The sequence below is a fragment of the Tympanuchus pallidicinctus genome, unplaced genomic scaffold (assembly GCF_026119805.1).
Source record: "Tympanuchus pallidicinctus isolate F22 unplaced genomic scaffold, pur_lepc_1.0 scaffold5, whole genome shotgun sequence".
Lineage (NCBI taxonomy): Eukaryota > Metazoa > Chordata > Aves > Galliformes > Phasianidae > Tympanuchus > Tympanuchus pallidicinctus.
Genome location: NW_026294769.1, coordinates 50,235,557 through 50,248,905, shown reverse-complemented (window position 1 = coordinate 50,248,905; position 13,349 = coordinate 50,235,557). Strand labels below are relative to the sequence as shown.

At 36.6% G+C, this 13,349-nt stretch overlaps 1 long non-coding RNA gene across 1 annotated transcript; it reads right to left on the bottom strand.

Annotated features, from left to right (window-relative positions):
* Positions 1-4,453: 4,453 nt before the first annotated feature.
* On the bottom strand, positions 4,454-12,907 carry LOC128090731 (uncharacterized). The gene is made up of 3 exons (XR_008211076.1): positions 12,580-12,907; positions 5,612-5,658; positions 4,454-4,936 (listed from the first exon to the last, which is right to left on the bottom strand). It is a non-coding gene; the product is annotated as an uncharacterized LOC128090731 (long non-coding RNA).
* Between the last annotated feature and the right edge of the window lie 442 nt (positions 12,908-13,349).

Here is a 13,349-nt window from a genome sequence, read left to right as displayed (position 1 = left end):
GCAACACTTGAAATTTATGACCTGTTCTTTTGATGCTCCCACTTTTAAAGATGCTTATACAGATAGACATAGTTCAGGTGAGTAACATTTTTTTTTTATCACAGATATTGGAGTTTTGTTTTAATTAACAGCACTTTTGCCACATAAAATTATAGTTTGGAAGGAGCTATTAATTTTTTTTTTTTTTTAATTAATGTAGGTTGAATTTGTTACAGACATATCTTACCAGTTTGGGCAGGTGCAATGGGTTGCACTTGGAAGAATGAAGCCTGTGCTTCCATATTTAATAAAAGCTTCAGCAAACCACTTTATTTTTCTTCTGTCATTCCAGTGGACAAACTGCCTGTCTTCTGTAAGACAGCATTTGCCACACACTCCAGAAACACCTTCACATTGCTGGCCGTCCTGCTTCTTCTGAGATGCTTCCCTCTGTTACCTACAGGTTTAGGCCAAAGGTCAAGCAGCATTTGCTGGTACCTTATAAGAGCAGGAATCTTGGTTTATTCTATCTCAGGATATGAAGAGTTGCATCTTTCTGTACTTTGAATACTCCCTGGGGACAGAATGTGATCCATGCAGAGCAGACGCGGTCATCCTTCATGAGGTTATTATGTTTAATACCATGCATATTAAATAAAAAAGTAATGAGACCATTTCTGAGAAGAGTAAATTTGCTTTTATGAGACTAGGGATTCTTTTCACTCCAGCAATCTATTGCTTTCTTAATAATTTACAACACAGATTAGAGATTAAAGAAGAATTTTCTGTAGACGTAAATAAAATCAGTGCAAATTGGTGACAATTAATGGTGATGTTCTTATTATATTCCAATATAGTAAGTAAACAGTTCTTCAGAAATCACAGCATGGTTAACAGAAAAGTATCTGGTTCACAGAGCTTACAAGTCTGTCCTGAAATAATGCCAGATCTTATGTTCATAAGATCTGTTTGTCTGCACTTGCTATGTGACACTTGATCCCACTGTGGTATTGCACTTCGGAATGGAAAAAACCCAACAGTTTAGTTAGGCTTTTAGAAAGCATTAGCTAATTATAGTTTTCATAATCTCCTTCATTTGGAACTAGTCTCCTACTTGTCATAGTTGAGATTATGCCTCCTCTTGAAGCATCCCACACGTTCATTTGCTGGATACTGTTTTTCCCACAAATATGTGTCTCTGATCTCTTAATTCTTTTAGTTTATCTTAAGTGAAGTAGTAGATTCTGAACTATTTGCTGTTTTATTTTTTTCCATGATTGATTTCGGTACAGCTTAAAAATTCAGAGAAAAAAAAAACCAACCATTTTTCCTCACAGCTTTTCTGTGTGCATCTTAATTCAAATGTTATGAGTTCTAAAAATCATTGCACAACAATTTCCAAAATTCCCTAAGTGATGCCCACATGTCTCATTCTTCTTATCTTTAGCTCTGGATGTATTCTCCACACAACAACTTTCTGTATCTGATCATAAAAAATAAACAGACTAATCAACTTTTGCTGAAACTCAATATAGTTCTTATCTAGTGTTCAAATATTTTTCATAATGACAAGAAATGTTTTGTAACTTTTCAGATAAAATTTGAATCAGAGAACCATAAAAACACTTGGTTTGGGAGGAAACTCAGAGTCATTTAGTCCAACCTCCATAACAAATGGCAACCCCAAAATATCTCATATATGCTTCAGATTATGTCTTAGAATGACATACATAGTTTCACCTAGCTTATGATCTGCCTGGAAAGTTTATTCTTTAAGATGCCTCATTTCATTTCACTTACTGATATAAATTTTGGAAAGAAGTATAACCAGTGATCTCACTAGTTTCTGGATGGAATGAAAATACTTTCCACATGGTTGGTTAATGTAGAATATCCAGGGTATCATATGCTGATGGAGGATAATACTGAAACAATATGGGAGAATAAGACTTTTGAAGTCCCAAGCTTTACACTAGATGAGATTAACTTTTCTACAAGAACAACTGATTTTAGTGCAAGGCAATTGTTACATGAACAATTAAGGAAGCATCCAGAGGACTATCTATGTAATAAAAATAGTGAATAGACTCTGTGGATGCTGTGACAGAGACACAAAGATCAGAAAAAGAAAGACCTGTCTTCACTTGACATGAATATCTCCACTGATGTACCAAATGGGAATTAGGAAGGATATAATTATTTCATTGCTAATATTAAGCAGTGCTAAGATAATGTTGTTCTATGTATCTGCATTAGAGATAGTGGAAGAGTGCAGGTGAGGGAGACACAGGCCACAACACAACACCTGCCCAGACAGGGCAATCTATGTTTCCTGCACCTATTTCCTATCCATTTTCCAGTTTCGGTCTGCCTCCATTTTCCAGTATGCACATCTCACAGTCCTTTTCTGCATCCCTTCCAATGCAAACCATTCTGTGGTTTTGTGATTCTTCATGTCCTTCTTTTCCTGCTGGCATCTTATAGCCTCCTTCCCAGGCTCTTCACAATTTCTTGTTCAGATTCTAGAATGCAGAACCCAAAATACCTTTATTAGAACTGTTTTCTTGTCACCTCAGAAGTTGCCAGAGAATGCTGCTTATGAAAATCATGTAAGGGGTTTTTATCTGTCACTGGAAAAAACAGGAGACTATAGTCATGACGAATAAAAGCAACTATTTTTTTAAGACACTGTTACTGGGAAGAGTGAAATTGGGAAAACACTGCAAAGAAACAGAGAGAATTTGAATTCTTACCAGAAGTAAGATTATCGTGCCAGGTAAAGATGTTTTTCTAAGCTAAAGTGACTCTTCTGGGGCTTCCTGCATCCCTGTTCTGTCAGCATGCGAAGTGATGAGAAAGGCCAGGGAGCTGGTAAGGGACATGGAGATCTCTTCAGGATTTCTTCTTAACTTCTCCAGGGAAGTAAGTGTAAATGTGCAAGTGAGCTACCGTTCACCTCTCCCTTCACTAACATCTTTCTGCCTGTTGTCAAGATTACCTCATTGGCAACTTTCCTCCATCTCATTCTTTACCTTGTTTCAGGTTTTTCAGGCCATCTCTGCCCAGTAGAGGGCTGGAACACTTTTCTGTTTTAAAACTGCGAGGTGACCCACAGTTTGTTCTGTCGATCTGGTACTCATGGTTTTCCTTTATCTGTTGCCAGAACACTGAAGTTAATGTGTTTTGTTTTTTTTGCTACTTGAGAGAAGTAACTACTTTGTATGGAATGTTATGGAAGACAGCTCTGGTAGAGATAGGGCCAGCACATCATGACATTTTCAGAGAATGCCTTGTACTGGAAGAGACCTTGAAGATCATTACTTCCAACATCTATGTATGATATTTTCAAGCACAGCAGAAATTTATCAGAAATTTGAGAAAGCTGATCCTCATTTCCCAGTAAGAAAATATGCAATGACTTAACATTAAAAGAAAACCACTTCCTCTTAGCCCCAGTCAGTATCAGGGGACTCATCTTCATCCCATGGCACTTCTGGTAGTGAAGGTGGTTCTGGACTAAATATATGCATTTTCTTGCAGATATCTCGCTCAATTTCTGTATAATCTGTGGATTAAATCTTGATCATTTAATCACATTCCTGTACTTCCAGTTTACATACTGACATGGCCCAACTGGAATTCTCTTTGCTTCACTTCAGTAAGAACTCTACACAGGCCTAAGGCAAATGCAAACATACAATTTTCTGAAGTGCAGATGGACAAATGGCATGTCTGCAGGTGGTGGAGTTGGTCTAATGGTTACGGTGTACTCAAGAATACAGTGGCATTCCTGAAGATATTTCTGTTTTTCAGCAAATGAGATTCTTAGATTACAACAGTTACATTGCTGCAGGTTTTGAACATGCCCTGACAGTGAAGGAAAGATACTGAAAAAGGAGATTTTGCAGCAGCCATGTTGCCCACCTGTCGTCAAACATCTGGGGATGTTTGGATACAGCTACAAACTGCATTGTGTTTGTGGAGTTAATGAGGAGCAGAAAGAAGGAGAATGCCACTAACAAAATAGCATCTTTTGAATGCAATTTAGTGAAACTACATCAACAGTATGAAAATACGCATAGGTACAGATCTGCATATTACATTTGTAATAGGATTGCATTTGTTACTGTAGAGGCATTTTTCTGTATTTCAGTAGCACACATGCACAGAAGTGCTGCCACTGAAATTATTTTTTTTTCTCCTATTCACTTTTTATTAAAAAAACACTTTATGTAAATTCAAGAAACTGTAATAGAGTTACTGCATCCCTTGCAGGCTCACAGAAATTGTTTTTCATGAGTATTGCCAATGCCAATGCGAAAATTAGAGGATATGTTAAATCAAACTCAGAATATCCAGCCAGAAATACATCCAAATACAACTTTGAATGAAGTTTTAAGCAGTATTTAGTGAAAAATGCTTAATAATAATAAAAAGAAGCAGCTTTCAGTAAGTATTTGTTTTCTCACTGTTGTTTTGGTAGAAGGGTTAGCTCTTTTCTACCCCTTGTTTCTGAAGAAAGCATGAATTGTATGCTTTGTCACTGACAGAAGAAAAAATACTGCTCAATTTTTCTGATTTTTCTTTGCATGGAATATAGCTTAGTCTCTTAAGAGACCAGAAACAAAAGAACATTCTCAATTTGCCAGCACAGCTCGCAGTAAAACAGAAATGAACACTTTTGGTAGCACTTTTACAAATGTTCTCATGTCAGAAGTTGTTTTCAGACAAAAACCTCACCCTCTGAAAACAACTGTTTTAAAAGATATCAATGAATTGCTCCATGTTTCAGGTCAAAGTTATACAGTACACACGTTTTTGACTGCTGTCTCTTCACTGTGCCCAAGCAGGCAGCAGAGGGCACAGCTCCCACAGTGCAGATATGTGACCATGCCTCCTCCTGTTCAAACGTCTTCTGACTGTTGAAACACTGCAGGTTCCACAGTGAGGGAGATCTCTGAAAGAAGATGTTTATATTGCATTATTTATCCAAGAACAGATTACAGAAATAAAGTACAGAATCGCAGACTTGAATGTGCCTAATAAAATTCCCAGAACACGGGAAATATCAAGGATCAGTGGGGTATTTATTTAAATAAATATTTTAATTGTACAGAACACCAAAAAACTGAATACATTTGAAACATGAAAAATTATTTGGACAAATATCTGCTCCACACATGCAGCTCAAATTTATTCCCAAGCCATAGCAGTAACATTAGGCAAAGCTATGTTTAAACTGATCAGCAACTCCTTCTGAAGGGTCTGAAGCCAGACCATTTATTATACAGGTAACAATTTTCAGCATATTTCTAGCAGAATAATCTGATTTCAACCTGTGGACCTAAGCCCTCAAGTCTGTGGATTCTTCTCAAGGTGAAAGACAAAGGAGAAGAGTAAGCTTGATTGCAGTAGGCTTTGATTCTTGTGTGTTTTTCCTTTTTCTGGTAAATATTTAAGTATTGGACAATCAAAAGTTTGAAAATATTTACTGCAGGGCATTTAAAATGCGCTATCATGACATGTCATTTTATATGTTATATCTATAAGCCAGATAAATTCTGTTGCAGATATATATGCTTTCTTTACACATTAATGAACAAAGTTAAAAGGAAAAAAAACCCAACCATACCATTACTCCATCATTTCTAATGCAGCTTGTTTCGTGCATCAGTATACCTGTAAATGATAAAATGTGTACATTTATTACCAACATATCTCCACTTTATGAGGTATAGTTTTTTTGGGGTTTTTTCTCCCTACAATTTTTCCTCAGATCAAGTGATGCGTGATGGCTTGGAAGTGACCTTATTCTAGTTAACTCCAAAGCCTTCATAACCTGCCAACTATCCTACCACAAGAGTGTCTACAATACAGATAAGACAGGATCATCTAGGATGACCGTAGCATTACAAAAACAATGGTATCTTAGCTGGACTTGATGATCTGCAGAGGTCCTTTCCAACCCCTACAGTTCTGTGATTCTGTGTGATTTTCTGCATACAGTAACTAAAAAGTGGTGCTGTAAAAGCCAGGGAAAACTTTCTGAAACTTTCATTATTTTGCAGGGCTTTTTTTCTCACAAATGAATGCAATCTCAAGATTTGTAGTGTTAGATGCCTCAAAACTGAAAACTTTACATTTTCCTTAGATTTAATATTTTTCAGAATATTTTCTACTTTTTCTGGCTGGTGACCTTAAAATAAGAGTACTTTCAATTAATTCCTATATTGTGTTTGTGTTTACTTTCACAGTCATAAATAAGGTCAACAGGCATCTTGCTTTGAGTAAGTTAAACACATCTATAGTAGTTCACAGATTTAGAGCTTTAGACATTAAAATTTGCCCACATTGATTTGAAAGCCAGGGATTCACTTCTATTTATACTGTAAAGGTTTTGCCAAGGATATCACATTTCTTTAAGCCCACTTTCCTGGAAAGGTGCTAACAGTTTCCCTGTGGAGTGTAGATAGCCTAAAATGTGGAGGCAATAATCAGTGCTTGATGGAATACAGGCTTGTGTTTTAAAAAGCTTGATACCATCCATGCTTGTTACCTCAGCCTTCTTACATCCTGTGCTTCTGTGACATTTCTTGTGGTTGCTGCTATAGCATTTTATTCCCAGAGTTTGAATGCTTTAGTCTAATTTGATAGTGCCTGGACCACAAGTAATCCAGAGGATTGCACAAAAGCCACAAAAGTAATGATAACATGCTTTAAATCATATTATTTTGTTTACATTTATAGATATCATACTTCAATCCCTATTGCAATTTGTGAAAACCTTTCACTTTGGAAAAAAAGTTTAGTGCTCTTTGAGTTCAGAAGTCTTTCTATCATAATGTTATGAAAACCCTTGAAATATTTTTCTGTTAGGTGGAAAAGGGACTGCAAAGTGCTGTGCAACAACATGCAATGCCGTGATATCACCTATCCTTCCTAAGCTGCATCATTTTACCTCCTGAGATTTAGTTATTTGGAGAAAAGCTAGTTGAACAGCCAAATTGGAATGTCAGAAATTAAAACAAGCAGTAAGGGTTTATTCAAAAAGATACTTGCTTCTTTTCCTTTGCATTCTGATTCATAAGTTTTTAAAAAGAGCCCCTTCATAATAATACTGCTTTATCAATATTCATACAGCAAAAAAATGATATTGTTTTCAATAGTTTTTAAGTTAAAATTGTAAGAACCAAAAGCACTTTAATTAAAGAACACAAATAATTAATTTAACAGTAGTGATAGAGTCATAGTTAAAACTGAGGTGCACTTAGGGAGTATAAAAAGGTGTAAGGGAAGGAATCATAAGCCAGTTGTGTTGGGTTTCAAGAAGCAATCCAGTTGTCCTGTCAGTCAACCATGCTGTGCTGCACTGAAATCAGAGATATAGAATTACTTTAGAGCCGGGCTGATGAGACAGTAAAAAGGTCATAACTCTAAAATCTGGCTCCTCTTCCAAGAGATCACTTTACTGAATCTCTGCCATGCTCACCTCGCACAGAAAGAATATTTTTCATAGTCAGAAAATTGACATTGATTATCTGATCAAGCAAAAGATACTGTGGCAGTTTTTGCACAGTATATTCCCATTGCATCTATCCAACAAGACAAGATTTATATTTCCCTTTCCAATTATTCTTAAAACTTCACTTCTTTCTTTGTTAGTAAGTACAAAATAATCTCACTCCAGTTTGCTATATTGTTTTTTATTGACTTTCTTTTTTTTAATCACATTGTGCCCATATCATGCTAGAATGCACCATCTCTTTCACTCACATTATGCAGTTTCAGATCTCTCTGATTTAGTCTTGTCTACTTGGTCACTTTCTTTTTTCTGTATTTCCACGGGTAGTTCTTGACCACTGACAAGAAGTTCTTTCCTATTGTTTATATATATCTAATTCTATTTGACTACTACTACAGGTGACCAATAGCAGACAAGAAATTGGCTTTTCTACTCTGCTATGAGTGTGACTATCTGCGCTTGATTTGCTGCTCTGGCTTTCACAGGAGTGAAGGAGCTTGTCCTGTATTATTTCAAAGAAACAGTGATAACTGATGTTAGATCTGGTTAAAATTCAGTATTTCTCTCTGCAAAGTTTATGAATTTTAATCTTGGATGCTGATTTTCCTAAGAAAAGCATTTAAATGTGCTTTGATTCACAAAATGAGTAATGTCTGAGCCTTGAACAACTATGGCCAAATTCTCAGGCTTAGATGTTCCTCCTGGACCCCTAGCAGTCGTAGAAGTCAAACAGGGAGAGACACTTATGGGCCATTAATAACCTTTAACTCACAGCTCAAAACCCAGATTTTCTCCTCACTGAGAGGGACTGCTAGTCCCAAGTGCCCAGGACAAAGTGGCCATTTTGGGCCTCCTGGCTTGGCTGCCATACAGTTCCAGATCCATTGGCTGCATCTTTTTACAGTGTGATGCCACATTTAGTTTCCAAAGCCTCAAAACTTGGTCTCTGACAGCAACCTGAGTCTGTTTTGACACTGAACATGGTACTAATTTAGCACAGACACTCTAGAAGGTGGCAATCAAGGCTATGGCTGGCCTCCTGCTTCCCCAAACCCCTGCAGGGGTCCTGAAGCCTTGTGGTAGGACCTGTTACTGAGCTTTTCAAAATCTCTCCAAGTCAAAGCCTGGCCAGGCCCAGGCTTCCTATTACTTCAGATTGATCTGCCAGTTTTGCTATTTTCGTTTCTCACATAGTTTACATAAGGTTTTCCAAGTTGTGCGCTTTTCACATCAAGCAGAAATGAGGTGATGAAGTGAGACACTGAAATCTGGCTGGGAATCTTAGTAATGTGGCTAAGAAACTGGATAGGAACTAAGCAGGTGAAGCTGTTTCTCTTTCAGCAGAGGTCTAAAGTGGTTATTTTCCATTCTTGTAAGGCATAATTTCAAACAGCAAAAAATTACCAGAAAATCGGTTCTCAGCTATGACTGAGATTCACCTAAAAACTATCATATTTTTAGACATCAGTGCCACGAGTTCTACAAGTTATATAGCGTTACTTGTACAATAGTATCTGTAAACCCCAACGTCAGCTATGGACATCTGCAAAAGCAGATATCAGTAGCTTTCTATTACTGAGAACAGTCTGTAAGAAAAACAGGAAAATACCATTGGGCTCCATTCCTGCAACTCAGGATGACAAGGCAATGCTCACACAGTCTGTGATAAACTTTGTTTTATAGAGAAATGATGATTACGTACGCTCAGTTCAAATGTTTACAAATATAGATAATAACACAACTATTTAACTATGCTGTAGTATTTATCAAGCATACACTCCTAAAAATACAATCACGCTTTCAAGTGTGTATGATAGAGAGTTTAAGCCAGACAAAATCCCATACTTAGCTTTAAAACAGAGTCAGAATGTCATATCTTACTGATGATAGATGTGACTGAATGTGAATGTTCTTGAACCGTAAAATAGGACCTACTTCAGGAGAAAACTTTGGAAGCTGGGCTTCATTCATGCACTTAGTCAGGTATTGATCTGCAAGAAGATTATCTTGAAGATTCCCAGCAGTACAAAACTGGCTTGAGACCATTCCCCAAATATCTGAAGGACTTGTAGGACTTGATAGGCTTTGGATGACCTTTTTTATTAGTCATAGCATTGTTGATATTAATTTACACGGCTTAGAGTAGAAATCTTCATTTGTTTATTTGTTTTACTGCGGACCTGATCAGTGGCAGAAGTTATAACTTATTGCCAATGGAGACCATCAGTCTCCTGTTGGTATTCAGACCAAGGAAGTAAAAAAAGATGAATCACTGGGACTTCTCAAAATGTTCTGGAAACTTTCCACATGCGAAGACATTTTCAATGTTGGACACTCATTCCGTGTGAATTTTGAAGAGAAAAATAATTAATGGGTTAGTAAAAGGGGGATCTGAAAAAAAGCACCAGAGATATTTTCCTTCCAGTCTCTTATTTTTCTAATTTTTGTTGAAAACAAGATGAGATGACCTTTAGGTGTATTTATAAAGCTTACGGCATGCTTTCTAATTTTATGATTTCTGTCAGTTGGCAACACCTGTAAGTGCCACAGAAGATCCAAATTATGTCCCATAAAAGTAAGACTTGTTGGCAAGTTTCTAGTGTTTATGGCAAAAAAAATGACTGATGATTTCCCAGTAGAAAACATCCAGAATAATAACTGTTTTGGGGAATAGAAGGTAGAAAAAGACTTTCTAAACATAAACATTCAATTGCTTTTTGGTTTTAAAGCATCTTGATGGAGGAGATTTATACATACAGAAAAGTTAATCACAACACACTTCCTATGAAATCACTTGGGCCCAAATTATTTTTCCTCTGATGCTCTTGTTACCTTCACAGCAAGGGAGGACGGTCCTTTGTGCTACTTTGCGTTTTGCAAGCACCTAAAGAACATGAGGCACATAACATTGTGCACAATGAAATACAGGTGCTTGTCACTATCCTAGGAATCTATACACAAATGCATATGTAAGCAAAGACTTTATGATAATGACCAATAAACACTATCCAAGTATACCTGTGACATCTTATATTTTAAATTCATAAAATATAAATGGATATAATTGTTACTCTGTAAAGAAAGAGGCCTTTAAAATACTCTCACAAATAATAAAGATTTTAACGGGAAGTGAATTTCACAAAGTAGGACAATTTCTTCTGCAATTACTGACATACAGTCAGTATTCCTGGCAAACCACCACTTTTCTGTATGCTTTACCATATGACTTGAATGTCACAAAGTCTTTACTGATTGATGCCTTTGTTATATTCTATGCATTTGCAATGCTGACTGGTAGATATGTTGCTGGAACCTAGACTGTAGCAGTTTCATTTCTGCTGGGGCCAAACTGATAAGCAAGGCTCAGAGCACACAAGGGATATAAAGAAATATGCCTCAGAGGTGGAGTCAATGAAAGAATAGCCAAAGTCACATTTTCAAAATCCAGACACATCCATCAGTACCAAGGGGAGGGGAGGGGGAAATAAGCATGGGTAGATTGCATTGCATTGATGATAATTCTATTTTGCAAAAGCAATAGTATACTTGCATGTAAAAAGTTGACTTCACAAGAAAGAATTAGGGTTTTATGGTCAGTACTTATTAAGCTAAATTTATCTGACCTGCATTTAAGTAGTGAAATAGGGCTGAAAGCTGCAGATACAAAAGTAACACCAGCTAAAGGTTGAAAATTTCAAATATGCAAATACATTCATCTTGTTACTAAATCAGCTGCTTTGTAGAGAGTCTGATCGCCCAGTGCCCTGCTATAATTGTAGCTTGAGCTCCTCACAGACAAAAGCATCCTGATTATTGCAATGTGGGTTTTGTTGGCTTTTCAAAAACAGCTGATAAGATGGAAACACAGGAGAAACTAATGAAGAGAAAAGGTAGGAAAAGTTATCCAACAAGAACCCCAGCAGCTGTCAAGCACATTTACTGTCTTCAGATAATGAAGGAAGATCTGTTTTACAGATAACAAATAACACCTCTGAAGTAACAAACTTTTGTTTTCTAGTATCTTTGTCCTGCTAACAGTTATCAGCATTCCAAGCAAACAATTCATGTTCAATCCACGTAACGTTATCCTTTGGCAGGTTTTAGATTTTGGGAGTATTACATACGACATGACAACCTAATAAAAACAGATAATTTGTTCTTAATTTAGGCACGTGGAACACGCAGCCAGAAGTGCATTCCTGACAGGAGATTTTCTGCTTTGGAGAGTGCTAGAGCTATCTCATTTGATACAGACAAGATAAGAAAGGGGTGTCCCTCTGGAGTTGCTTCCTGCCATAAATAGATAGTGCACTCAAGCAGTGTTGAAGCAGCACTATTAAGTGTTTATTAGTTTGCCTTGAGGCAATGCTTTAAATGATTTTTAAACAGTAAAAATAGGTTGAAAAAACTTGTTCCACTTTAAAATATACCAAAGTACTCATTAGATCAGAACTTTAAAATTCTAGGCAATATATGATAACTTCCATGTTGTGTCTCTAAATGGCAGAATTTCCTCTTGCAGTAGAAGTTTAGGTACTTTTCTGGCCATGTTGCTGAAACACGAAACAAATGGTTCTGTTCTACAAATTGGAGTTACATAGTTGGTAAAGAATTGTGAAGCATATTAATGGGTGTGAAGGTAGATAATGAAGGATACTATGATTTCCACATTATTTAAGTTTTGGAAATTTATATTTCACATTAAAAAAAATAGCACAAGAGATAATAAGCAATGTATTACACTTAATAAAAGCTTCTTAAAATGCTACTAAAGCAAGTACTAGCAAAACTGAGAAGTTGTAGAAATATTCATGTTGAATGCAAACCATCCAATGCCATTATACTTATGAACATCAATGCCATTATACTTGTGAACATCAATCTTTTGCAGCAAGACTAATGTGTATAAACATTGCACCATGTGTAAAAAGTGAATACACTCCTCAAAATCCTGTTTAAGCTATTACATTTTTAAACATATGGAAGAGAAGACATGCACTGAAGACTGTTAGCAGTAGGGTTAGAAAAAAACATATATACCTATTAAGCTGTGATTTTCCACTTCTTTCTGTACTTACCCCTAAATTGCTTTTGGGAATATCTGTAGTTCTGCCCATTTGAAGATATTGGCTAGATATGGGAACTGACAATGCCTGAACAATTCATCAGAACACCATAAATAAGCCGGCGTTTGTAAGCAGGTTCTCAGTTTCATGATCAGACCCAGAGAGTGCAGAGTGGCATTTTTAACAGTTGTACTCAAATTCCAGCATATCTTCATAATAGAACCAGCAGAAATGATTCTTTTCAATTGCTTTTCAGCTTCATCTCATTAACTGGAATGCAGAGAAGTATTCAAATGTAGCCGAGGCTTTCTATAAGTAGGATGATTTGGCAATTCTCACTGTTTTCCTGAAGGTCAGTTAATGACATACTAATAACATGTGCATTTCTCTTTCCTTATCAAAACTGCACTCAGTGATGAGGACTAGAAACAGCATATCGTTTGTGTTAGATCAGTGGAGATGACTGTCTGTTATCCCAGCTTAGACAATATTGCCAACTTTGCTCATCTCTCTACACAGACGTTTAGCCCAAATCCACATTTCATACACAGAGCTTTCACGAAGAGCTGTGCTTTGCAGGCATGCTTGCTTGAGAGCTTGTGGAATTTCACCCACCTTTGTAACAGGTGGTGCTAACCTTTCGTGTTTCCACTCTGTTTACAGTGATGTAAACTTTCACAGAAAGACAGTTTGAGTCACATGTGCTACTACAATCAGAAAATAAAATTTTAAAGCACCATTCCAAGAACTTTTGAAGCCATGCACAGAGTCTACTTGGCCTT